Raw genomic sequence first — 26491 nt, forward strand, 5'->3', positions numbered from 1 at the left:
CATCCAAGTGATTTGTGCATTCTATGTACTGAAGTTCGCTAGGGTGAACGTTTCCCCCTTTTTTGGGCACTAATGGGGTGGAAGTTTGCAGAGGGCAACCACTTGATTCCAGGATTATAACCCAGCTCTGTGCTGAGGAAGCGCCCCCATAAGCTTTACAGGAGCAGACAAACTTGGGCTTGAGAACTGCGAGGATTCTGTCTCCCGCACATATGTGCTATAACTTTTTGGAACGGCCTAACCAGCTTTCTGGAATAGAGCCACCTTCTCACAGGAAAGGGATTGGGAAATGAATGGCTTAAAAGCATTTAAAAGTTCCTTTTGCAATTACAGGGTGCTATCAGCTATAAATGCTTGCTAATCACTATTTTCCCCAGGCTCCTAATTTCTACAGGTGCCAGAGAAATGCAAGATTAAGTGAAACATTAGCAAATACTTCGAGTGCTGTATTTTAAACATAGATACATTAACTGTGGTATTTCCAGTTGGGAAACATGAGACCGTAATAAAGAAATTGGAATCCTAAGTGCCCAAGAGTGCTCTCCCAGGGGGCTTTTAATCACTGGAAGTAGCAGGATTTCTTGAGAACATGCCCAGAGATCTGAAAATGGGCAAAGGTGTTCCAAGTTTGAGAAATAAGAAAATATTAGGTTAGCGATAGTCTGGAAGCATTTTTCTTTCCTACATTTTCTCATGGTGTTGGGATTTGTCCCTTTTTCTCTCACAGCATGAGTCTGACATGCTCCAGGTTCGTCCTGGAAGCCAGTGCCTGGGTGTATGCTGTGTGCCTGAAGTCAGTTCACGGAGTGAGACCCCAGGCACATGGGGAGACCTGCTTTCTGGCCCCTGCTCTACCAGTGTGTCCCTTATGAGTCTCAGGCAAGTCCCAGTTTGTGAAGTTGACCTCCAGGCCCCGGCCTGCCACTCTGCATGTGAGTAGCAGACTTGATGTTGAGAAGGCCCTGGGGCAAATCCATCTCCAGGGGAGGGAGGCTTTTGGTGGCTGGCTGCCATCTGAGTGGACATCAGGCAGTCAGCACTAATCGCCACCTAGTTTCCCTTTGTTCTAATCTTGCACTTTATATTCTGTCAAGAGGAGTGTGTGTGTGTGTGTGTGTGTGTGTGTGTGTGTGTGTGTGTGTTGTAATTATCAGACCTGTAAGTTTATTTGGTTAAGTTTTATTTGTCATACAAAAACCAAGTTTCAACATTTCCTTCCTTCTGTTTAAGCAAATCGATTTTTTTAAAGCAAAACCATGAAAAACCCAGTGCTTAATCACCTTCCTCAAAAATCTATATATGCTAAGTGCAGTGTGGCATCGTGGATTGGATCCCAGAAAAAGAAAAAAAAAAAAAAACCTAAGTGGAAAACTAATCAAATTCAAATAAAGTCTAGAGTTTAATTAGTTCCAAAAAAAAAAAAAAAGCATAGCAAGGAAAAACAATCAATGTATAGCCAGATATGTGGGCACCCTATGGGTCAGTCAAGTTGGCACATTAATTATCACCAGGCCTCTAAAATTTTTCAAGAATAGTTGAAAGACCATGAGCATGAGAGTCAGACAGATCTGACTTTGAGTACCAAGTACCGGCTCTGCTACTGGCCAGCAATTCTCTTCAGCCTGTCCACCTGGAAAAGGAAGTGGTAAAAATGTCTCCTTTTCAGAGATGCTGTTCCTTGTTCCCAAAGACCCAGCCCATGGGCCATGAGCGATCCCAAAGGATATACACACATACACACAAAAACAGTCTACTCAATACGATTGTCTCATAGTTCCATCTGCCTTCCGACATATGACCACCCACGTCACATGACCGGGTGATATGGTTTGGCTGTGTCCCCACCCAAGTCTTACTTGGAATTGTAATAATTCCCACACGTCAAGGGTGGGGCCAGGTGGAGATAATTGAATCACGCAGTTTCCCCCACACTGTTGTCATGGTAGTGAATAAGTGTTATGAGATCTGATGGTTCATAAACGGGAGTTCCCCTGAACACGCTGTTTTTCCTGCTGCCATGTAAGACGTCCCTTTGCTCTTCCTTCACCTTTTGCCATGATATGAGACTTCTCCAGCCGTGTGGAGCTGTAAGTTCATTAAATCTCTTTTCTTCATAAATTTACCTGGGCTTACGCATGTCTTTATTAGCAGCATGACAACAGACTGATACACCGGGTGTGGAGGAAGAGTATTGAGAACACCAGGATAAATTTATTTTCCTAATCAAAATTTGCCTTTTTCCCTCAGAGTTCTCTGCCACCTTCAGCTTGTAAGGTCTGTCATCTCATCGGGGTTAACACCTGCCCACAGGTGTTGATAAACCTGTGACTACAGACCTTGGTGCTTGAGCCCCACCCATGGTCAGCACTGATAAGTCATCAGGCTCAGCGGAGCATAGCTCTTACCAAGCAACTAGAGGAAAGGTGAAGAGCATTCTAGAATAGGGGACAAAAGAGTATCCACTTAGGTAATATCATGGGTAGTCTCACTGTACAGGAAATAGAAACATTGCCTTATCCTAGAGCAGGACACACCCCCAACTGGGACGCTCCTCAAGTTCTACAATTTCATCTGTGCCTCCAAAGTGGTAAGATTTTAATGAAACGGTGACATGCTGAAACTACTCAATGGTGCGGTGGTTTTATGACAGCAAGAAGTCACGAATATTTATTTAGACTTTTTTGAGATCATTTGGACATAGGCTGGGCTAAATCTTAAGATTTTCATTTTTTGTTTTGTGTTCTAGTTTTTATTGTCACCAAAGTTACGTATGCACATAGTTTAAACATTCAAAAAGCTCTGCAAAGATTGTTAGAAAAAAAACCCAGGAGCTCCCAGCCCTCCTGTCCCTCATTTTCCCCGCAAGGAAGTAGCCACTTCACTGGGAGCTGAGATTTGAGTATTTACCTCTGTCTTTAAAACCCATGCTCAATTGCCACTGCCACCCTTCACCTTGCAACATCAGGCATTATTTACTCACTTGTGATGGAGACGAGGGTTTGCTGAACTCTCCTCCTGCCCCTCCTCCACTTCCATCCCCACGACCTTCACACACCTCCCCAATGTTGTTCCACCATCATTTTGCTTATGTCAGTGTTCAAAGTTTATATCATTATGACTAAAGATTATTCACAGCTGAGCCATGCATTTGCTCTGCAAAGTTTTGTTTTCCCTGCACTTCCTAAGTGTCTTTTTTGTTTGCTTGGTTTTCATGTTTTTGTTATGAATTCAACCTCAAACTCCTTTCCATTTGTCTGAATCTCCTGTCAAGACATTCAGCCACCAGACCTGCTATCCTGAAGACGTCTTTCAGGTCCTCCTACCCTGCTCCATCTGAGGGTCACCCTCTAGGCCAAGTGAGCAGCTAGATTCCGAGATGGCCCTTCACTACTGTGACACACATTCTCCTCCTCTCACTTCCTTTCTGTATTCCATAGCTTCGCCTTCTTCATTTGGTGGAGCACATTTCAGTGGCTGTCTGAGAAAGGGAGCCTGGGGGTTCATTTATTTTAGACCTTGACTCCCTGAAATGCCTTGAATCTGCTCTAATGCAATCTATTTGGCTGGACATAGATGTCTAAGCTGAAAATTTATTTTTCCTTTACAATAATGAAGAAATTAGGCACCATTGCCTCTGAGTTCCTGCTATCACCTAGTGAAGCGATTTTGATTTCTGCTTGTTAGATGTTACTTATGCTTTTCTTTCTGGACATTTGTAGTGTTTTTTTGGGTACAATGTTCTGAACCTTCACCATGCTATAAAATTCCATTCATTATATTGGGTCCTTAGTGAGTCTTTCTATCAGGAAACTCATGCCTTTTACTTCTTGAGAAGTTTTCTTGAATTACTTTTTTGATTATTTCTTCTGTTTTAGATATTATTTTTATGTTTTTAAAATGGATATTAGGCTTTCTGGAAATATCTACTTTTGTCTTATCTTTTCTCTCCTCTTTTCTGTTCTCTTTTTGCTCTATGTTCTGGAGATTTCCAAATCTTTCCCTTCTAATTCTTCTATTGAGTTTTCCATTTTGCCATTATCTTTTCATAGCCAGGAGCCCTTTTACTGTTATTCCCTGAGTGTTCCTGGATTTCCTTCTTCTTCATAGTTGGTAACTGGGACAAAGAAGCTGATTAAAGATGTGAGGATTTATATGGGTTTGGTGGGTGTAGGGTTCTCGTGGGGTGATCTGCTGAGCTGTGTAATGGGAGAACCACTAGCACCGCTAGCTATATTTAGGAAATTTCCTCTTGAGCTGGTCAGGTTCCCCAAAAAAGCATTTTTCAGTCTGTTGCCTGGAGGACTTGGGCTTGGTGTTAGAGTTCTGGGAGCAACGTGGAGGAAAGCTGAGGCCCTCTGAATGAGCCAGGGTTCTCCAGAGGAGCAGAGCCAGCAGGAGACTGGCTCAGACCACCACAGGAGCTGTTAGATATGAATTCAGCAGGGCAGGCCAGCACCTGGAGACTCAGACCGGAGGGAATGTTGCAGTCTTGAAGCAGGATATCCTCTTTTCTGGGAAATTTCAGTTTTTGCTATTAAGACTTTCAGTTGATTCAACCCATATTATCAAGGGTAATCTGTCTTATTGATTGTAGGTGTTCACCACATCTACAAAAGACCCCATGGCAACACTTAGGTCAGCATTTAATTCAGTAACTGCGTACCACGGCCTGGCCAAGTAGGCAAAGAGGCAAACTATCACAGCCTCCCTATCCAATTAAATACTTACTAATTCATCAATAATTAATTCAATACATGTTTATGGAGCACCTGCTCTGTGCTGGGCACTGCTGTCGGCCTTTCTCCCCTCTCCTCCGAGCGTTCTCCAGCTCTCAGCCGTGCAGTTCTCCCAGCCCAAGAGCCTGGATCATGTCTGTGGAGAAGAAACCCCAGCCTGTCTGTGGCAACAAGGTCACCTACATAGCAGAAGCAGGAAAATATGAGCTTGCTCCTTAGACAAACCTCCGGCAATGCCTTGCTTCGTCTCACTCCTTCCTAGCCATGCAAAGTCACCTGGCAGCTGGCCAAGATGTTGTCCAGATTTTAAAATCACCTTGCCACTGGATTATATTAACTACGTTGTAAGTGCATTATCAGTGCCCATTGTGGTCAACTTAACATTGTCAGTGTTTCTCACAAATTAAATAGTATTTGCAAATCTTGAAGGAGTTTCACTTGGAAAAAGTCAAAAACAAACTTGCATTTCTGTGTAATTAGAAGTAATAAAATAAAATTTGCTTAATTAGATCCACTAACTGAACCTTACCTTCCCCCAGTTAATCTGATTTAATGAAGTTTTGCTATATTATAGGATTAAACACATGAAGGCTTTTATTGGATTGACTATCATTTGAAATGTCTTTTTCTCTCCTCAGTGCTAAGCCTAAGTGCTTAGTATCATGAAGATAAGAATCATGAAACTCAGATTTTCTTTAGCTGCATCAAATTGTTAATATTATTAACCAAGCTATATGGAGTAAGATGTTCATCACAGCATTATATAAAAATGGCAAAAATTATAAGCAACACAAATGCCCAATGTTAAGGAAATATAAGTTCATGATGAAACATTGTCACCATGAAATCTGAAACATATTCAGTCATTAACACAATAATTATGTAGATTATATGGGCAACATGGGAAGCTGGTCATGGTGTAAATTTAAGTTGAAGAAAATCAAACTGCAAGATCACCAGAACACAACGAGGAGAACTATTTACTTTTGTATGTAAAAAGTAAAAGAGAAACCATAAAACCATAACAGTTGGGTCATAATGGTGAGGTTATGAGGAGTTTTCTCCCTTTATTTTCTGAGCTTTCTATGGTATATGATATATAATGTGTTATATGATTTATTTAGTATTTTACCCAAAACATATTCATTCAACCGATATTTATGAGAACTGTGCTGGATGCCTCACTTGTTCTAAAGCAGGAATTTTTTCTGTAGATAATTCTCTGGTGGTTTCATTTAGCAAATCAGAATACTCCAACCCCAAAGGCTAATGTAATTATGTAATCACATTATGTAATTTCTGCATTATGTAATTTTTATGCCTAATTAAAATAAGAGTTGTGACATACAGGGATTGAGAAGGACATGGAGCACTTTAGGGGAGGTCTGTTGGGGGACCGTCTCCCCAGCATGAATGAGCCAGTCCCATGGAACCTGGGTTTTGGCTGCAGCTCTCTGCTCTCTGTTGTGGTGCTCTTGAGGTGGGAGTTGGGACTCAACATGTAGGGCAGGGCTTATACACTGGACCAAGTTGAGGACTAGCTAAAACAGGGATGGGGTTGAAGCAGCTTTCCATAAGACATACCCACCAGTGTGCCATGCCAGTTTAACATTGCCATGGCAATACCCAGGAGTGACTGCCTTTTACCATGGCAATGACCTGACAACCCCAAAGTTACTGCCTTTTACCTAGAAATGTCTGCATAAACTGGCTCTTAGTCCACATGTAATTAAAAGTAGGTATAAATATGACTGCAGAACTGCCTTGAACGGCTACTCTCTGCCTCTGCAGGAACAGTCACGAAGCTGTCACACTGCTGCTTCCGTTAAGCTATTTCCTCTGGCTTGTCCTTGAATTCTTTCCTGGGCAAAGCCAAGAACCCTCACAGACTAAGCCCCACTTTGGGGCTCACCTACTCTGCATCCCCCTCACACCAGGCTGGCTGGAAGCTCATGGCCTGGGTTTGGAATCCAGGTGATTCTAGGCAGCAGGTCCTAGCACCTGACCCCCAATGCTCCTCCCCTGGTCTCGTGGCCATGTTATCTCTGACTTTCTCAGAATGCAGGCAGGCCACACTAGGATTCATTCCATCTCCCACTGTCTAGGAAAACATTTGAAAGACAAAGATTAATGACCAGGGTTAGGGGTCCGGGAAGGAAAGCGAAAAACAAGAGCAAAGAATTTGTTCGTGGTTGTCAGATGATACACGGAGCCTGCAGGAACTGCGTCCTCTACAAGGAGCTGAGCAAACACTTCCTGAAGAGCCAGTTTCACCGTGAGGCAGGCTTTGATCCGATTACTCTGGAGAAGTTGTGAAGATCGCAGGTTCGTCATTTCCTCCCCAGGTTCAGACTCTGTCACAATGAAGAGAAGGAATGGAATGGTGAGTGTCATCTCTCTGGACAGTCACGGAATGCCCCAAGACCAGGGTTAAAGAGCCTGGGCCCTGCTGGCAGGGAGGCGAAGGCAGCTCTCTCTTTGTGATTTGAATAAAACCAAGGCTCTCCTCACCGAGCCTCGCTGTGTCACTTCCACTTCTTTCCTGGCAGAGAAATGGGCTGTGTTCCCCAGACTCCATGCAGAGAGCTCCAACCCCAACCTTGGCTTCCTCAGACTGAAACCAGATTCAGGAACTATATTCTGCTGGGGGTGCCCAAACTAAATCTGACAAAGGAAGGGCCAAGACTCCATGGATTTAGGAACCATGGTCATTGAAGATGCACCATGGTTTGGGGACCATCATCCGGGCTGGCACCATCTACCAGGAGCACCTCAAAGGCATTTTCAGGCCTATTTTGCCTGTGGACCCCCAGTAGGTCCTGCATAGATTGACTTTGGGGACCCATTGCAGGTGCTACTCAGCCCTCTCTGCCGTCAGGGAGTCAACACATGAGATGGAGTTGTGCAGTGTCCGGTACCTTCATGCCATAGACATGTCTCTGGGAAGTTGCGTGTACATCCAACCATTTGCCTACCTGCTGTTGAATTTTCCAGTTTCTGAATCTGCTGTTGCATCCACATTTCCAGGTTCCAAAACCCTACCCATTCTCTGAGGCACAAATGCAGCCTCACCCGTTGCTAACATTTTCCTGGCAGCCTCAGGCAGCACATCCCATCAGCTTTGCACTGGTCCCAGCAGGCCCAAGGGGCCGATGAAATTTCGTTGCACTCCAAGCCAGGAATTTTAAAGCCTTCCCCAACCTCTTTGTATCTGGCCATTGATTAACATTTTACTGGCAATGCCTTGTGTGTGCCTACATATTTATTTCTAACATCTTATTTATAATCTCAATTAATGAGAAAGATACTAATACAGGACCCAGACAATGCAGAGAGGTGTGTGCAGGAAACAGGTGACTTTGGACCTGCAGATCCTTTTCATATTTGTTCCTTCTGTAAACAACTATTGTTCTGGCCACAAAACTAACAAAAGAAAAGTATCTAGTCAATTTCATGTAAGAAGCAACACTGCACTTCTTTTGGCTGAACTAGCACAAAAATAAATAACATATAAAAACATTTCAGGATCTCAGAAGCTCTTCTAGTATTTTCTCAGGTGCTGGGGCTGAAAAAAAAAAATGAAATAAGACCAGTATGGCCCTGAAGGAGTTGATGGTCTGGGAGGGAGGTGGTACACCCAAGTAAATGTGAGATGACAGCTGCGTGTAAGCTCCATGGACATGAGAAAAGGAGGAGCAGTGGAGGTGGGCTTTAGAGCTATGCCACCTTGAAATGCATTTCTGGCCAAGAGGAAAGATCACAAGGCCTGGGAGAAGGGTAAGCCATTTGCTGTAGGGGGAATGAAAGGGTCCTGGCAATCATGAAGTTAGAGAGGAGTGAGGCTTGCAGGTTAAGCCAAAACAAGTGAATCATCCTCTGAAAGTTTTGGAGGAGTCGTCGTGGTTATAAATCTGGGAGATGGAAATATTACATCTTGAAAGAGCACTCAGGCTGCATTCTAAGAATGGATCAGGTTTGCGGGAGCCTGTCCAGAGATGTGTAAACTAGCTAGGAAGTTTATTGCAGTAATTGAGGGAGAATATGGTAAGAGTCAGAACTCATGACTGATGAATGTTGGTGCTAACTAGGCACTGATGTAGAGACGACCAGCTTGAGCGAGCTCAGGCAAAGAGGTTTGCATTGGAAATATAGACTTTGAAATTGTTTGCATGTAAGTGATAATCAGAGCCACGGAGTGAACCAGGTCCCTGGAGAGTGTAGGAGTGAGGACGGAATCCTGGGAACACAAGATGTAAGGAGAGGGGGATGAATGGGAATATGTGGAGGAACAACTAAAGACAGAAGAAAGCCAAGGCAGCTGGTGTCCCATAGGCTGGGGACACACCTTAGGAGGAAGGGTGGGGGCCACCCACTTGATGTTACAGGAGGGTCAGTCCACATGGCTGTGGCTGGGAGGTGGGCATGTGATCTGGCCTTGGTGGCCTCTTTTGGGATATTTTCAGTGGAGAGATGGGGGTGGTGGTGTGGGTAGCAACTATCTGGGGCCAGTGGTGTGGGTGGTAAAAAGAATTTACCAAGACAGTTGTAGGTAAAGAAAGGCAGGCTTATTAGAAAAAGTAGGAAAATATGTTACAAGAAAGCAACATGAAGATTAGCAAGAGAGGAGCTGGCTGCTAGGAGATGCAGGCTTGCAGGGCGTTTTATAGGATGGTGCTTGTGCTGGAGAGGGCTACATAGGTTGCAGTGAGCTAACTTGCATTTTTCTATCAGTCAAGGTGTTTTGAGGATGAGCCAGTTGCAGGAAGATTGTGAGTTATTTGTGCAGGAGGGCTATGTGTCCTGGACCACAAAGAAAGGCAGACTTAGAGCTTGTCTGCTTTTTCTTTCTGCTTTCCCCTGTTGCTACCAGCCTGACTCCCTTTCCCTTATTAGGACTCCACAGGTGGGAGAGTCAGAATGCCATAGCTAAGAGGAAAAGGGTGCTGAGAACTTGCAGTGGGTGCAGATGCTGAGTCTGTCTCGGTTTCATACATGGACAGACACTTCCAGGCGTGTCTTACCTTTACTCTCCATACGCACTGAGGTGGAGTCAGACCGCCGCCTCCTGTCGGGCCTCCCTGCTCACATTTCCAGAATGGCTTTGAGGTTCTCAACCTTGGCTGCCCTCTGCAATCACCCAGGGTTTTAAAGGCAGCATTAAGACCTGGGTCCCATCCTCAGAGCTCTGGTGTAACTGCTGTAGGGTACGGCCTGAATATGGTACAGTTGGTTAGACAGGCATGAGCGGGGCGGAAGAGGGCTCTGCTCCCATCCACTAGGAATGCCAGGTGATGGTTCGACAACTATCACACTGCCTCTCTAAAAACGACAATGTAGCAGCTGGTGCCAGCGCACCAAGGAGAGCCGGTCTCCTGATGACCCACCGCTGTTGACATTAAAGTGTTCATTGAATGCAGAGCCAGCGAGAAAAGACATCCTGGGCGTGCACGTTAACAGACAAAATGGCGAAGTCTGACCTTCCAGGGGCACTCCACGGGAAAGGGAAGAAAGCCTCAGATAGGCATGCATATGACTTCCTCAATGCACTGGGCGTGCTCACTTCCTCAGGGTAAAGAGGGCACTGCACATGTGAGAAGCCCATCCTGAGGGGAGAATCATGGGAAAGAGGCAGGCCTATGAAGTCCTAGGATCACAGTTGAACGGGGCACTTGCTCTTTGACCCTCAGGTGCCCACTTGGGTCCCTTCCAAGTGAATCTTATTTCTTTCCTGTTCTGAAGGAGGTTGCAGTGAGCTGAGATCACGCCACTGCACTCCAGCCTGGGCCACAGCGGGAGACTCCATCTCAAAATCATCATAATAACAAAAACAATAATAATCTTCCACTCCTGCTCTGAAACTTTTCTCGGTCTCTTTTTCTGTTTTATGCCCCTCAGTCGAATTCTTTCTTCTGAGGCGGCAAGGGCTGAAGTTGCTGCAGACCTGTCCGAATATGCCACCAGTAACTCGTGGTAACTCAGATACCTGCCACTGGTAACAAATATGGGGATGTTTAAAGTCCCCCACCCATGGGTTCCAATATGTGGCCAGGAGGGAGGGAAATCCTCTGGCTGGCAGGGTGTTGTGAGGTTTGAATAGAAGGTAGGTGTGTGTGTGCTTGGTCTGGTGTAAGATGCCGCACACATCTAAGGGTTACCATTAGCCAGAGTGTTAGTAACAATGATCCTTCATCAAAGTCAGGGAATTCCTGTCGAGCTGATACTCTCCTAGCGGAATCACATGCATTAAAAAGACCGGAAGCAAACTCTGCAGGCAGCATGTGCTGTGGACGAGGAAAGGGTGCCTGTAACAGCACACACAGTTTGAACCAACCATGTCTTCACTAGTACAGAGCTTGTGGTGGGTGAATGGCATTTTATGCACCTGAAGGACTAGGATGTAGCTGTTATCTGTAGGCTTTTATGACAAGCTCTCCAACATGTAGTTATAGGAAAGGTGAGATGCAGAGCTCTGGGCATGCAGGGTCCCTCTTGGGCCATTAAATAATAAATGGATAGATTAACGTGTGCTTAGAGAAGCACAGTGTGGAAGGGGTTTAAGGAATCATAAGGAACTTAACACCGGCTGCCTTTAGGGGTAAGATTGGGGCACCAAGAATTCCCCACTCTGTTTAGAAAACCACAGCCACTGAGATTGTCATCCCGTGGGGCTTGCTGAAAGACACCATTGCAGCAATTGATGGAGCCTCACCTAGCATCAGGGGAGGACTTGTAACCACCCAATGGGTTCTCCTTGCTTGGTGCCCAGACAGAGCCCATCTATCAAGGCAGGGGAACTGCACGAGAGAAAGAGCTTTACACATGTAGAGCCAGCTAAATGGAAGACTGGAGTTTTATTACTCAAATTAGCCTCTCCAAAAATTCGGAGGCTAGTGTTTTTCAAGGAGAGTTTGGGGGAAGAATGGTGGGGGTGGCTAGACAATGGGTGCCTGCTGCTGACTGGTTGGGGGTACAGTCACAGGGCTGTGGGAAATGGTCTTCATGCACCATGAGTCACTTCTGGGCGGGGCCACAGGAGCAGTTGGTGGGTCCAGGTGGAGCCTTCAGTCATCAAACATGCAAAAAAAAGCCTGAAAAGGTATCTCACAAGGCCGCTCTTGGGTTCTACAATAGTGATGGTATCCGCAGCAGTAACTGGGGAAGTTGCATATCCTGTGGCCTCTGGAATAGTGGTTTGTAATGTTTATATCCACACCTTCATGGAATTCAGGCTCCTCTCATCCTCCTAGCCTGGTAGCTTTGCATTAGCTTTACAAAGGTGACTGAGTTTAGGGAAAGGCTATTATCATCTAAACTATAAACTCCGTGTCTCCCAAAGTTAGTTTGACCCAAGTCCAGGAATAATCAAGGGTGATTTGAAGGCCAAAGGCAAGATGGGGGTTGGCTAGATCAGATCTCCCTCACTGCCGTATGAGGACTAAACTCTGATGTTTTTATCTTGCCCAAATTCCTATCTAAGGGGTCTGAGGAGTCATGCTCTACAAATCACAAATTCTCATCAGATGGGTTTTATTTAATCCTATATATTGTGATTTACTTTCCAAAATGACTCTGGCATAACATTATGAGACAAAGAAGAAAATAAAAGTATTTTACCCCAAAACATGTTTCTTTGCCATATTTTGAAAAGGCCCTGCAAAGCTGTTCTTTGTGGGGGAAAATTTGCATCTGTAAAGAATCTTTACACAGCTACATCTGTTTCTTCTAGACCCTCCCAATCCTAAAGAGATTAAGATCTGAATAGGAAACATTCGTCACTTATTATCTCTAAGGGCTGCCACTATAAGACTTCAAAAGAACTTTGGTCTCCACAATCTTTATCTTAAACTGAACATTCCCTTTCTATCTATCCCAGGTCTTTAGACAAAGTCAACCAATCGCCAACCAGAAAATGTTAAAATTCACCTATAGCCTGGAAGTCCCCCACCCCCGCTTTGAGTCTTTGAGTTGTTCCGCCTTTCTGGACCAAACCAATGTCTGTCTTTCTTCCTTCCTTCCTTCCTTCCTTCCTTCCTTCCTTCCTTCCTTCCTTCCTTCCTTCCTTCCTTCCTTCCTTTCTTCCTTTCTTCCTTCCTTTCTTCCTTTCTTCCTTTCTTTCTTCCTTTCTTCCTTTCTTTCCTTTCTTTCCTTCCTTCCTTCCTTTCTTTCTTTCTCTTTCTTTCTTTTTCTTTCTTTCTTTTTCTCTTTCTTTTTTCCTTCTCTCTCTCCCTTCCTTCCTTCCTTCCTTCCTTCCTTCCTTCCTTCCTTCCTTCCTTCCTTCCTTCCTTCCTTCCTTCCTTCCTTCCTTCTTGACGGAGTCTGGCTCTGTCCCCAGGCTAGAGTGCAGTGGCGCAATCTCGGCTCACTGCAACCTCCATCTGCCGGGTTCAAGTGATTCTCCTGCCTCAGCCTCCTGAGTAGCTGGGACTACAGGCGCCCGCCACCACCACGCCCAGCTAATTTTTTGTGTTTTTAGTAGAGATGGGATTTCACCATGTTGGCCAGGATGGTCTTGATCTCTTGACCTCGTGATCCACCCACCTTGGTCTCCCAAAGTGCTGGGGTTAGGGGCGTGAACCACCGCACCCGGCCAAACCAATGTGTTTCTTAAATGTATTTAATTGATGGCTCCTGACTCTCTAAAATGTACAAAATCAAGCTGCGCCCCGACCACCTTGGGCTCATATTCTCGGGACTTCCTGAGGGCTGTGTCACGGGCCATGTTCATTCATTTTTGGTTCAGAGTAAATCTTTTCAAATATTTTACAGAGTTCAACTCTTGGTCGACACATAATTTTCTCATTGTTATGATTTTTGCCAAGGCCGGTTCAGGCAACGGGGAGGACAGCCGCCCTTCTGGAGTACGAGTGTTCTTGGAGAGGTTGCCCCACCCTGCACCTCCCCAGGGGATGGGAAAAGAGGAGCAGCGAGTCCCAAGGGAACCCCTCATTACGTCCCAGGCGTCTTCCAGGAAAGGGCACCTCATGTCCTTCCCAGCAAGGCGTCTGCTCAGTCATGGGGAAGCTGACCGGCCCACAGCGCCTGGAGCAGGCACGGTGTGCTGGGACAGCCAGGAGGAGGGGGCAGGGGCCGTCACCCAAGTTTGCAATCCCAAAGGCAGGGCCCGTGGAGCCAGAGAAAGCTCCCAGCCTCCCTGGGACCAGGGCGCAGGGCTCTGCTGGGTGGACGGGGCTGCTGGCCCGTAGCCTGCACAGTCGCCCTCAGACCCACGGCTGGAAGTGAAGCCAGGATCAGCCCAGAGGGAGAGGCTTTGCCAGGGCTGTTGGGTTGGAGATGAGCTGTCTGTCTCTCTTGGTCCTCCCTGGCCGCTATTACAGATTGAGCCACGGGAGAGAAGGGGAAAGAGTAGCGCCTGCCCCCTGCCTTCCTCCCGCCCCTCCCCATAACGCACACAATTCACAATCTCCCGGGGCTGGTCTGGGTCTGCTCTGCGGGGAGAGAACGGCCATGGGTGCGATGTGAGATTTACATCTCAACATGAATATGGCTGAGTCTTACAGAACTCAAATACAGCCTGTTAAAAACTTGAAGTTATGGCGCGGGGCTCAGATGTTCATAAGGAGGACTGCTCACCCGTGGGGAAGAGGGAGTTGGACGGGGCATTGTTAGCAGTTTTGACACAAAAAACTGTTGGCAAGCTGCCCTTCCCCATACAGATGGGGGCCCTGGTTCACCGGCCACTAACAGCTGGCACCTGGTAAACAAGGAGGGTTTAGAAATGGTTTCCTGTTACTTTGTCCCCCGGAGCCAAAGCGATTGACTAGAAGGACACAGGGGAGCAGCATTTCTCTCTATTCTTCCCTGGTGCGGCTCCCACAGTAGGACGAGGGCACCGCTCAGCCGATGTTGAGCCTCTCAGAAGCTTTGTCTGACAAGGACGGCCTTTGTGACCTCAGGCAAGCAGCGGTCTTTGTCTAAAAGCAGTTTTGAGGGAGAAGAGTCACTCTTGCCATTTACAGCCAGGTGAGCTTGATTCTCCCGCAGAGGTGACCATGGGGAGGTGACCATGGGGTCTGTTTTATTTTTCACGTGTTGATGGGCCTCACAGTCCAACCATGATCCTTACCCCGCAATGGGGATGCAGGGCTGCTGCGGCAGGGTTAGTTTTTGGAATTCCTGGTATCCAGTGTCTTAACACACACCAACGGTGCCACACGGTGCTGTTTCTACAGTTTGAAAATGTGCAGCAAGACAATCCCACCGCCACTGCCGGCCACAGTTTGAAAGCCATGCCCCTCCCCGCACTGGCCCAGGGCTTCTGGCTACAGGCCTGCCCGGTACAGGTAGGAAACAGACTCTCTTCTCTTCTTGTGGCCTTGGAGGCTCACTCACATCAGGGGTTTATTTGTACTTAAGTTCATTGAAGGCCCTTGGTTAAGGCCCCGGATTACATCTTAGGCTCCTTCTTACCCGAGATTTATGATTCCGTAATGAATCAATGTTCAAAGCATCTGTACACAGTTGGTAATAAATGTGTGTTGCTTGGATGAAAGCAGGATAGTGGGGATATAAGGCTCCCTGCTGTTGGCTCCCATGGTTGAAAAAACCTACATTCCTTTCTTCCCCCTCTGCTGCCATCTCTTACTGGCAGCATGAGGACGTCTGCTTGTCTCGGGTCTAGGGAGAAGGCAGCAGAGGCATGAAATAGAATTGTTAGCAGCTACATGACTGCGGGAGGAGAACTCAAAATGCACGTCTCCCTTCTCACCTTTATCATTTATTTTAGAAACTCACTGGATGCTTTCTAGTGATTATAATAAAATCACTGTCGGCTGGGAGCAGTGACTCACGCCTATAATTCCAGCACTTTGGGAGACCAAGATGGGTGGATCACTTGAGGTCAGAAGTTCAAGACCAGCCTGGCCAACATGGTGAAACCCCAGCTCTACTACAAATATACAAATTAGCCAGGCATGGTGGCGGGCGCCTGTAATCCCAGCTACTCGGGAGGCTGAGGCAGGAGAATCACTTGAACCCGAGAGATGGAGGTTACAGTGAGCCAAGATTGCGCCACGGCACTGCAGTCTGGGTGACAGAGTGAGACTCCGTCTCAAAAAAAATCATGTTGAGTAAAATCCCAAGCCACCTGAAGGCCCCCAACACACCATTACAACCTAAATTCCTACCGCTTCTCTTCACAATGCCGCATTCTAGACAAGCTGGTCTACTCCCTGCCTTCCAACAAATGTGTAAATTTCCAGCACCAGACATTTGCCAATGTCCTTCTTTTGCCTCTCCTATCCATTTCTCAGGGTTCTTCTCAAGTCTGCAATTCACAGAGGTATCTTCTCTACCTGTGCCAGATGGAAGCAGGTCCCAGGAGGACCCTCTTTTTCCACTGAACTCGGGGCACTTATTGTCTGGGCCATTTGTTAGTCTTTATTAGGTATGCTGTGTGTTCAAGTTATTTTTCTCCAACGTAAACATATCCTGTAGATCAGGAGTCCCCAACCCCTTGGCCATGGATCAGTAGCTGTCCGTGGCCTGTTAGGAACTGGGCCACACAGCAGGAGGTGAAGTGGCAGGCAAGTGAGCCAAGCTTCACCTGTGTTTACAGTCGCTCGCCATCGCTCACATCACTGCCTGAGCTCAGCCTCCTGTCAGATCAGGGGCAGCATTAGAATCTCATAGGAGTGCAAACCCTGCTGTGAACAGCACACGGGAGGGATCTAGGTTGCGAGCTCCTTATGAGAATCTAAGGCCTGATGATCGGTCACTGTCTCCCATCACCCCCAGATGAGACCATCTAATTGTAGGAACACAAGCTCAGGGCTCCCACTAATTCTACAGGATGGTGAGTTATGTAATTATTTCACTATATATTACAGTGCAATAGTAATAGAAATAAAGTGCACAATAAATGTAATGGGCTTGAAGCATCCTCAAACCATCCCCCAACCTTGGTCTGTGGAAAAATTGTCTTCTGTGAAACCAGTCCCTGCTCCCAAAAAGGTTGGGGACCGCTGGTGTAGACTAGGTCCTATTTTTCTGGAACTTTGGGTTACAGAAAATGTAGTTTTTATAGCTCTGTAGTTCTGAGGAGAGGCGGGTCAGCAGGTGTACCTTCATGTTCTCTAGCTCAGGGTCTCTGAACCTCAGTGCTCTTCCCATTTTGGGTAGAGAAGTCTTTGTTTTTGGGGGGCGGGCTGAGGCAACAGACACAATAGCACGTCCTGTTGGATCCTAATCTCCTCTCTAATAATTTCCACATATTGTCTTCTGGATTTTCTTCCACAGAATCGTCTTAGAGGAAACCCTCCAGCTCCTGCCTCTTACCTTGTGCAGATAGAAAGGTCCTCAGTGGTCCATCGGGGGACAGATGAAGACTGCCTGGCAGGAAGCTGGTGGAAGCCTCTAAGGTAGAAATGCTGGCAGAAATTAAGAAGTTGAAACCTTGAACATGGTTGACAGTGGCATTTATAAGCAATCTTATTTTAGAAAACTTGGGTAGAAGTCTTGTGTGATTTTTGGCCGGGCCCTCTGGTAGCTGCTGGGTGACTGCAGGAGCTGGGCCAGCAGTCAGGGAGGACAGGTCTGCATGTGGAGAGAAGCTGGGCTGTGGGTGCCCAGGCTGGGCAGCTGCATGGCGTGTGGAGGTTTCCAGTGGTCATGAGCATGACTAGACAGTGTACAGCATCTCCCATGAGGCTGTGGTCAAATCAGGACTTGATTCCAAACTGGAGCCTGATGGAGGAATGAACTAAATTGCAAGGGTGGCTGCTGGCACAGAGCTACTCAAGATGTTGACAGAGGCACAAATGTGGTGTTCTCAGATGAGGGACAGATGTGGCTAAAACTCTCTAGTTAGGGAGTGTGGGTAGAGATCATGGTTTTAAGGACCCGGAGAATAAAACATTTCCTCAAGCTGTTTTGAGTTGAAGCTGTAGCAGGCTACCACTGGACACCATAGCTCACTTTATAGCCCTTTCTTCATCCCACTTGCTCTTTCAGAGTACACAATTCTGACTGGCAGAAAAAAAAAAGCTCTGTTTTCTTCTCTAAATACCACCAGGTTCCCTAAAATTTGTAATTTTAAGGACTTACAGGAATTCAAACTACCAGCTCCAGAATTTCTTCACTGTATTTTTGTCAACTACTCCTTTGATTGTTAGCTTACAAGGCAAGAACTTTACCCGCATTTCCTGAGGACAGCTGTCACCCAATTAAATCGTATTCTAACTCTTCTGCAACAGGAGAAACGACCACAGTGTCTCCAAAGTTATTAGAATTCCAGTGTTGTAACAATGAAGTTGAACAACACTTTCCAGGGACCATTATAATTAGAAAAAGGAGCTGGCATTAGATGTCAGTAGATGCCCATTGGGATTCAGAGGTTATTTTTATGCTGTAGCCACTTATAGAAAACAAAGCAAAATCTGCATTTTCTAGCCAGTGCACACAGCCTAATACAGGATTCTCTTCCTTATGAAACAATAGTAATAAAACACAGGTCGAGGCCAGATCCCAAGGTTTTATTTTATTTATTTATTTTTTCTGAGACAGAGCCTCACTCTGTCACCCAGGCTGGAGTGCAGTGGCACGATCTCGGCTCACTGCAAGCTCTGCCTCCCAGGTTCAAGCGATTCTTGTGACTCATCCTACCAAGTAGCTGGGACTACAGGCACACACCACCACACCCAGCTAATTTTTTAATTTTTTTAATGTATTTTTATGTATTTTATTTTATTTTTTATTTTTAGTAGAGACAGGGTTTCACCATGGTGGCTAGGCTGGTCTCGAACTCCTGACCTCAGGTGATCCGCTCCCCCTCAGCCTCCCAAAGTGCCACCACTCCTGGCCGGCTTTATTTATATATAAATGGTACATACATACATACATACACACACACACACACACACACACACACACACACACACGTCCTTAATGAAGAGAGAATATTTAAAAGCTGTAAATTTAAAGTTCCGCGATTTCCTGCCTCCTAAGGGACAGAAACTTGAATTTGTTTTTGAGGCCTTCTTTATTCTTGGAAATCACCCCAGTGGGGTATGAACCTCCTCCAGGAAGAAGCCAGAATGCGGCCCTCCCTCCAAGGAGCTAACCCATTTGGATAATAATGTAAAGGTTGTAATTATCGTGGGCCGAGTTACATTGCTGCAGATTGTGATTCTTTGGAAAAATTTTTAAGAATAATTTTCTTTCCCAAATACGGATATAGACCACAATGTGCAAATATTTTATTGCTTATTTTTGTGGAGTTGATGCAGGCTGTAGGAAACCCTGATAGCTTGGCCTTCTCTTCACTTCTCTGCGCTGGAGGAGAGATCATTGTAAAGGAAAAAGAGACAAAGAGAGGAGGGAAAGTAAGTTAAGGTCAGATCAGGGGGGAAACAAAGGGAAGGAATGAACTGGGCTTGGGGCTGTGCAACTTGTAAAAAGGAAGGAGTGAACTGGGCTTGGGGTCTTGGTATGCAAAAAGGAAGGAATGAACTGAGCTTGCAGCTGTGCAACTTGCTCTAGGTTACTGGTGTTTCATCTGTTGTGTTGTTTAGGAAGGACAATCCAGCCTTTGGGAAGTGTACCAATGCTGGGCCATGCACCCTAATATTTTGGAAGACTGGGGGGCATGATTATCCCAACTAAATTTCACAAATACACTTTTCTTCTAAAATAAGTGGGTATAATCACTGCTGATTACCCTGGGAAGGGGTCACTAGCGCATGGCAACTGCAGCCCAGGGTGGAATGAAGAGACAGGTGAAAGCGCCTGAGGGAGTTGTCCTGTAAGCTCCGCAGCTTTCTCGCTTCTTTAATGACTTGGAATTAACTCAGATCCAACACGTGCAACAGTAAACCCAAGGGGTTCTTTCGTGCCCTCCCCTACCCATGTTTATCACCCTGGATTTTGTCATCTCCATGAATGGGACCATCATCCACCTGCTTGCTCATGGCAGGAGCCTCTAAACTGTCCCTGACTCATTGCTTTCTCCATAGTCTCTGGATCTCATTAATGAGGGTACACATGCTTCTGGCCATGAGGGAGTAAGACGGCCTGTGATCTCCCTCCCTCTGTAAGCAACTATAAAAAAAGGATAGAATATAGAAAGCAACTATTTGGATATAGGGCAAAACAAGACTGTGATTCCTGAGAAAAAGGAAGAAAACAAGGTGAGCCCTACCATCAGCTGGCCTTTCTGCCGAGAGGTAACTCCTGGGCTACACAGATAAAAGCACTCCAGAAATCTGCACAGGAGTTCATGGAATCTTTTAAAAACACAAGTCTATAGAAATATAAGGCCAGATAAGAAAAGCTTCTGGTGAAAGAGTAATTATGAGGAGTTTTTTTTTTTTTTTTTTTTTTTTTTTTTGAGATGGAGTCTCACTCGCTCTGTCGCCCAGGCTGGAGTGCAGTGCAGTGGCATGATCTCGGCTCATTGCAACCTCCACCTCCCATGTTCAAGGGATTCTTGTGCCTTATCCTTTTGAGTAGCTGGAATTACAGGCACCCACCACCACACCCCGCTAATTTTTGTATTTTCAGTAGAGATGAAGGCTCACCATGCTGGCCAGGCTGGTCTCAAACTCCTGGCCTCAAGTGATCTGCCAGCCTCGGTCTCCCAAAGCACTGGGATTAACAGGCATGAGCCACTGCACCCAGCAAGGAGTTCTAAAATGAACAATTCCCTAAAATTGCAAAGCCAAAAATCACTCAAGTTCCCTCTAGCCAGAGAGAGAGACCCCACTGAATATATGGGGCATTTAGAACAAGCCCCAGAAAGACCATGACTTGGAAGAGGAGTCAAATCAGTCCTGGAATAAAGGCTACTCTAGGCCCAAAAAAGCTTATAAGTAAACCTCAAGGGAATCAAACTAATTTCTGAATAATTTATAGAACAAGTAAATAAAAAATCAGTAAGAATATAAAGACTCAAACACAGTATTAATCAAATTGACCTCATTGACATTTATAGATGACTTTACTCAACAACAGCAGAATACATATTTTCATAAGTGCTCATAAAACACTTGCTACACCAGATCATACATTGGGCTATAAAATAAGCTTACATAAATTTAAAATAGATAACCACAGTGGAATAAAACTAAACAGCAATAAGAGAAAGATATAATATATGGAAAAGCCACAAATATTTGGAAATTAATAAGCTTCTAAACAGAAATTGGAAAGTATTTTAAACTGAATAAAAATGAAAATATAATGTGTCAAAACCATGAGATATAGCTAAAGCAGTGATTTGAGAAATATTTATAGCATTTCATGCTTTTATTGGCAAAGAAAAGTCTAACGTCAGTCATCTAAGCTTTTACCATATTCAGTTAATAGTAAGTCCTGTCAATTGTACTTCCTAAACAACTCTTAATCAGTTTCCTTCCCTCTGTTCTGCTGTCACAGCCTCCAGATCCTCCTATCTTAAGTCATATCCAATCCCAAATCCCCAGTTCTTTCTGGTCAGCTGTGCCTCTCACCACTACTTTCTCCTTGCACTTCAGCCTTACTGATGTCTCTAGTTCCTTAAAGCTCTCATGGTCTTCTCTGGGCCATCTCACAGACATTGCCTTGCCTGACCACTCTTATTTCCAATTCACCCTGCTAATTCCCACCCATGGAATTTCTCTTCTTTCTGGAAGCCTGGGTCCTGCTATATGCTTCCGTTCTAGCTCATTGTACTTCCTTTGTGGTGGCATTTAACCTATGCTGGTGATTTCTTTAATTGTCTGTCTTCCCTAGCAGATGGGTCTCGTCTTGTGTATCAGATTGTTTATCTGTCCCCCTGCACAGTTTCTGGCACTTATTGAGTGCTTAATATCTATTTGACAAATGAGTGAAAGCCTATTTTACTGGAAACATGACCACTGAGTTTGTGGTTACAGGTTGAGAAGATCAGCTTTCCTGGATCACAGTTCGCGGTCAACATTGGGCATCTCCCAGCATCCATTTGTCTTTCTTTTTTAATAGCAGCCCTGAATTCTGTTGGGGGCTCATGAGGTTCCTGAGAAGCCACTTGTCCTGGCTCCAGTAGCTACTGAAGTATTCATCACTGAGAAAATGGATCTGCTTTGGGGGCTTCAGTTCCTTAAAACTGTCATTTCTCAGTTAAACATGTTACTGGGATTCCCTGGAAGTGTACAGGGTCCTCCAATGTAGTCACCCCCTTTAATGAGCGCCACTGGGGTGAAGTTATCTGGAAGGTTCCTGTTAGGCTTTTCTGACTGGACTCTTTACTTTTTAGCTTCGCATGTTCAAAAGGATCTGGGAGGTTTCCTAGTGCACTAGAAACGGCACAAGCCATAATGTGACATCTCTGAGTGAAACAGGCCTACAGCCACAAAGGAGATAAAACAGATAAGGTAAGAATAAGACAAGAAAATCGAAGTAGAATTAACCTAAATTTAACATTATCACTCCTGTGGTATTTTTGCATATATCAAACAAAACGAAATAGCTATCCGGCCTGAAGACAAAATGCAGTGCCTCGTACCACCTTTTTTAAAAAAACAATAATATGAATGATCTTTTCCTTGATAATACAAATAATTCACATTCATTATGGATGGTTTGGACACTTTTTAAAAGTATTTAAAAATGGGTCACCCAAAATAATACACAAAATAATCACTGGTACTGTCTTTTTTTTTTGAGACAGAGTCTTGCTTTGTTGCCCAGGCTTCAGTGGAATGACATGATCTCGACTCACTGCAACCTCCACCTTCCAGGTTCAAGCAATTCTCCTGCCTCAGTCTCCCAAGTAGCTGGGATTATAGGTGCTCGCCACCACACCTGGCTAATTTTTGTACTTTTAGGAGAGGTGGGGTTTCACCATGTTAGTCAAGCTGGCCTCAACTCCTGACCTCAAATGATCTGCCCGCCTTGGCCTCCCAAAGTGCTGGGATTACAGGCGTGAACCACTGCTCCCAGCCCATTGGTAATGTCTTGATGCATTTCTTTTCATACTTTTTGTACATGTACAGACAGATGTGTATTTTTCTTCTCAAAATTAGAATTTTTTGTAGATTACTTTTTTCACATACATCATAACCCAAAAAAGTGATTTTTGGTCAGGCGTAGTGGCTCATGCCTGTAATCCCAGCACTTTGGGAGGCCAAGGCAGGCGGATCATGAGGTCAGGAGTTCCAGACCAGCCTGGCTACCATGGTGAAACCCTGTCTCTACTAAAAATACAAAAATTATCTGGGCGTGGTGGCGGGCACCTATAATCCCAGCTACTTGGGAGGCTGAGGCCAGAGAATGGTTTGAACCCTGGAGGCAGAGGTTGCAGTGAGCCAAGATCATGCCATTGCAATCCAGCCTGGGCGATAGATCAAGACTCTGTCTCAAAAAAAAAGTAATTTTTATAACTTTCTATTTTGTGGATATGCTATAACTTTTTAAACAACTATTTTTCTATTGTTGCACATTTAGGTTGCTCCTACTTTTTTTACTAATATAAATTACTCTGTGTGAGCATCTCGGCTTGAATCACAGGTCCCCTTCTCCTCTTGTGTTCTGGGCCATCTTTTGCTTTCTCAGGACCTCATCCCTGCAGTTAGCCACGTTCTCTCCTGCTCCAGCAACGTCTCCCTCTCCCATGAATTCTTCCCATCTGCACACACATTCTCTAATAGTCTCCATCACAAACGAACAAAAGCCCTCTTCTCACTCTGCATTCCCCTCCAGCTTTACCCTGATATCCCTGGCTCCCTTGAAAGCTACACTTATTATGGGAAGATCTGATCTTGGTTACAGTCCCCATTTCCTTACCCAGTGTTCACTCCCATGCATGCTGACCAGGTACGTCCCCTACCCCTGAATTAAAACTGCTTTCTCCAAGGTGACCACCCATTGCTGATCAGATCCACGCCTCTGTCCTCATCTTCTCTAGCCCATTGGCAGCATTCAGTAGCGCAAACCCTCCTTCCAGACACTCTCAGCTCCTGGCTTCCCAGACACACTCTCAGCTCCTGGCTTCCCAGACACACTCTCAGCTCCTGGCTTCCCAGACACACTCTCAGCTCCTGGCTTCCCAGACACACTCTCAGCTCCTGGCTTCCGCCACCCCAACCCTTTTGCCTCTCCTCTCACCCCTGCATCCTCTGCTGGCTTTTCTCCTTCATCTGGTCTAAAAACTGTTGAGAGTACTTAAGGGTTTCCTTTTGGACCTCTTCTTTTCTAGACATTCCTGGGGTAATCTTATTTTCTCCCATGGCTTTGACTACCAGGGATCTGCTGATGATACCACGCTGACTTCTCCAACCCAGACCTTTCTCAGAGGCAGCGCCGTAACTGCCCGCCAGCTACTCTCTGGGTGTCTATTATGCATCTCAAACCTAATATCGCTAACACAAAAGTTTTATTTTCCTCATATCTCTAAAATACCTCTGCCTTTCCCCTAGCCTTCCGCATCTCCAGTACCCACCATTACAGTCACCTGGTTTCTCAAGGCAGGAATTCAGGACTCAAGCTCAATTGCTCTCTTTTTTTTTTCACCCTTCATGTCCAACCCAGCAACAAAGGCATCTCTCTCTTTCCAAAAGTTTTCAGTTCGTTCTCATCTCTCCACCTCTGGCTCCTCTTATCTAAGCCACCATTGCATGTTGCCTGGATTATTTTAACAGCCTCCTAATGGCCCTCCTGCCTTCTGTTTTGTACAAGTATAATCCATTCCCTACATGTTACCCAGAATAGCCCCTGTACTCCACTCACTGCATCCAGCCTTGACTGGTCTGTGTGATCTTGCGTTGGTCTGCCTTTTAGATCTCATCTCTACGGCTTTCCCCTGGGATCCCAATGCACTGGCCGCTAGGGCCTTCTTGTTCTTCCTCTAGCACCCCAAGTTTCTCACCGCAGCCTTGGCACGCTTCGCTCCTGTTTGGAGCACTCTGCTCTGTTCATGTGGCTGCCTCTTTCTTACCGCTGGGGACTCGGCTCAAATGCCACTTCAATTTAAAGGTAGCCCTCCCTTCACTTTCACCTCTAGTGTCCAGAGAAACTTACGCATGTGCAAATCACACACAAACAAAAACAAACAAATGACAATGACAACTGGGGATGATCCAAATTGCTTCAACGGTGGAGTAGATAAATTATGGTAGATTCATATGATGAGATTGTATATCTAAAGGAAAATGGATAAACTACAACTAAGGCATTGTCATGGTTGAACTTCAAAACATAATGTTGAAAAAAAGAAAAAAGTCACAGAAAAACACATACAGTATTGAGTCCATTTAGATGACATTCAGATGTACTGTATAGAGATGGACACATCAGTGGTGAAACCCTAAAGAAAAGCAAGGGCGACCCCTGGAAGAGCCCTTAGGAAGCTTCTGCAGTGCCTGCGGGGGTCTGTCTCAGCCTGGGAGAGAGTGCAAGGTCTCTGTTTCATTATTATTCACTATTATCCTCTCAATTGTACATATGACTGCATGAACTCTCTTGAATCCATGATATTATTCACAATAAAAACTTTTTAAAAGAAACAAGAGGAAGATGGAAATACACAAAGTGACATCGTGGTATTTGCTCATACTCATCGTGTGAGTGGGAACTGCATGGCGTCCTCATATTCCACCTCCCTCCCTGCCACGTGGAGGCTCTGGGCTCACAAGGAGGAAGATCCCTTTCTGTTCTGTGTCCTGTGACTCAGTCAACCGCAGGCAGGCTTGAGGAATCTTGAGGGGACACCTGGGGCATCTCCATACTTTCCTTGCAGAATTACTAGTTAAAACCAGTTCAGGCAAGACAGCGCCAATCTGATTTGGAAACCCCAGTCCTCCCTTTCCCCAGGAAGAAATTCCACAGCCTGGTTATATCATCAGCTTTAAGGGTCTGAAAATTCTTTCTCTTGACCTACGCAGATTTTCCACAATTTGGAGCCTCTCTCCAAACAACGTGACAACACATTCAAGGTTCGCAAAATTTTGGAGGACTAAATCTAAATGGAGCTGCCTGTCAAAATGTCACAGTTCCCATCAGACGATGGAAATCTATATTCTTTCCTAGACACGACAGGGCCGAGATGTTGCAGATGGGTGTGTGTGTGTGTACACACGTGTGTGAAGAGGTGATCAATGAGGAGTGCAGGTTAATGTTCTCCTTGGCTAAATAAAGTTGTGAAATTGATGGCAAATGCCATGTTCGGTGATCTCTGAAAGTAGAACCTGCCTTCTGTGTGTTAGTATTCCTATACAGCAGGGAAACTCAAAACTACGTGTTTCAATATAAATATTTTCTGATAATTTAGAACAAGTATTCTGTTTTTCATAGCCCCAGAATTGAACCGCACTTGAAATCAGGTTAACTAGAGCTAAATTTAATCACTGTGTGACCCGATTGAGTATATGCAACATGGGGTATTGAATATCCTCCTTTATGTTGTTTTTATTCTCAATTTCATCTACTTATTTCCTTAGGGACCACAGAGCAATAGTAGGCAGCAGAGTAATGAAATGTGGTAAATCTCCTTAAAGAGAAACATAACTAAAAATACTTTCCTTTGTTTCATCTCAGCAGCCCTGTACATAGTGTGGTTTACTTTGGTTAACAAAATTCCAAAGTTCTTGGGAGGAAAACGGCTGAATTTATTGCTCTGGGAAATACCACACTTGCTCAATTTTACAAGATATAAAAGTTCTTTGTTTTATAGATATGCCATGAAAATCTCAGTTGTAACCATTAGCTGTCATTTACAACGGGAGCCGTAGCAAATTTACCAAATTTCCTGGGGACCTTCTGAGGCAGTGGATCACATGGCCACGTGT

General features: G+C 45.2%; 1 long non-coding RNA gene across 1 annotated transcript; it reads right to left on the reverse strand.

The window, feature by feature from the left end:
- Positions 1-5425: 5425 nt before the first annotated feature.
- LOC144336479 (uncharacterized) lies at positions 5426-10165 on the reverse strand. Its single transcript, XR_013408326.1, has 2 exons — positions 9758-10165; positions 5426-7090 (listed from the first exon to the last, which is right to left on the reverse strand). It is a non-coding gene; the product is annotated as an uncharacterized LOC144336479 (long non-coding RNA).
- Between the last annotated feature and the right edge of the window lie 16326 nt (positions 10166-26491).

This window comes from Macaca mulatta, chromosome 18, assembly GCF_049350105.2.
Source record: "Macaca mulatta isolate MMU2019108-1 chromosome 18, T2T-MMU8v2.0, whole genome shotgun sequence".
Taxonomy (NCBI): Eukaryota; Metazoa; Chordata; class Mammalia; order Primates; family Cercopithecidae; genus Macaca; species Macaca mulatta.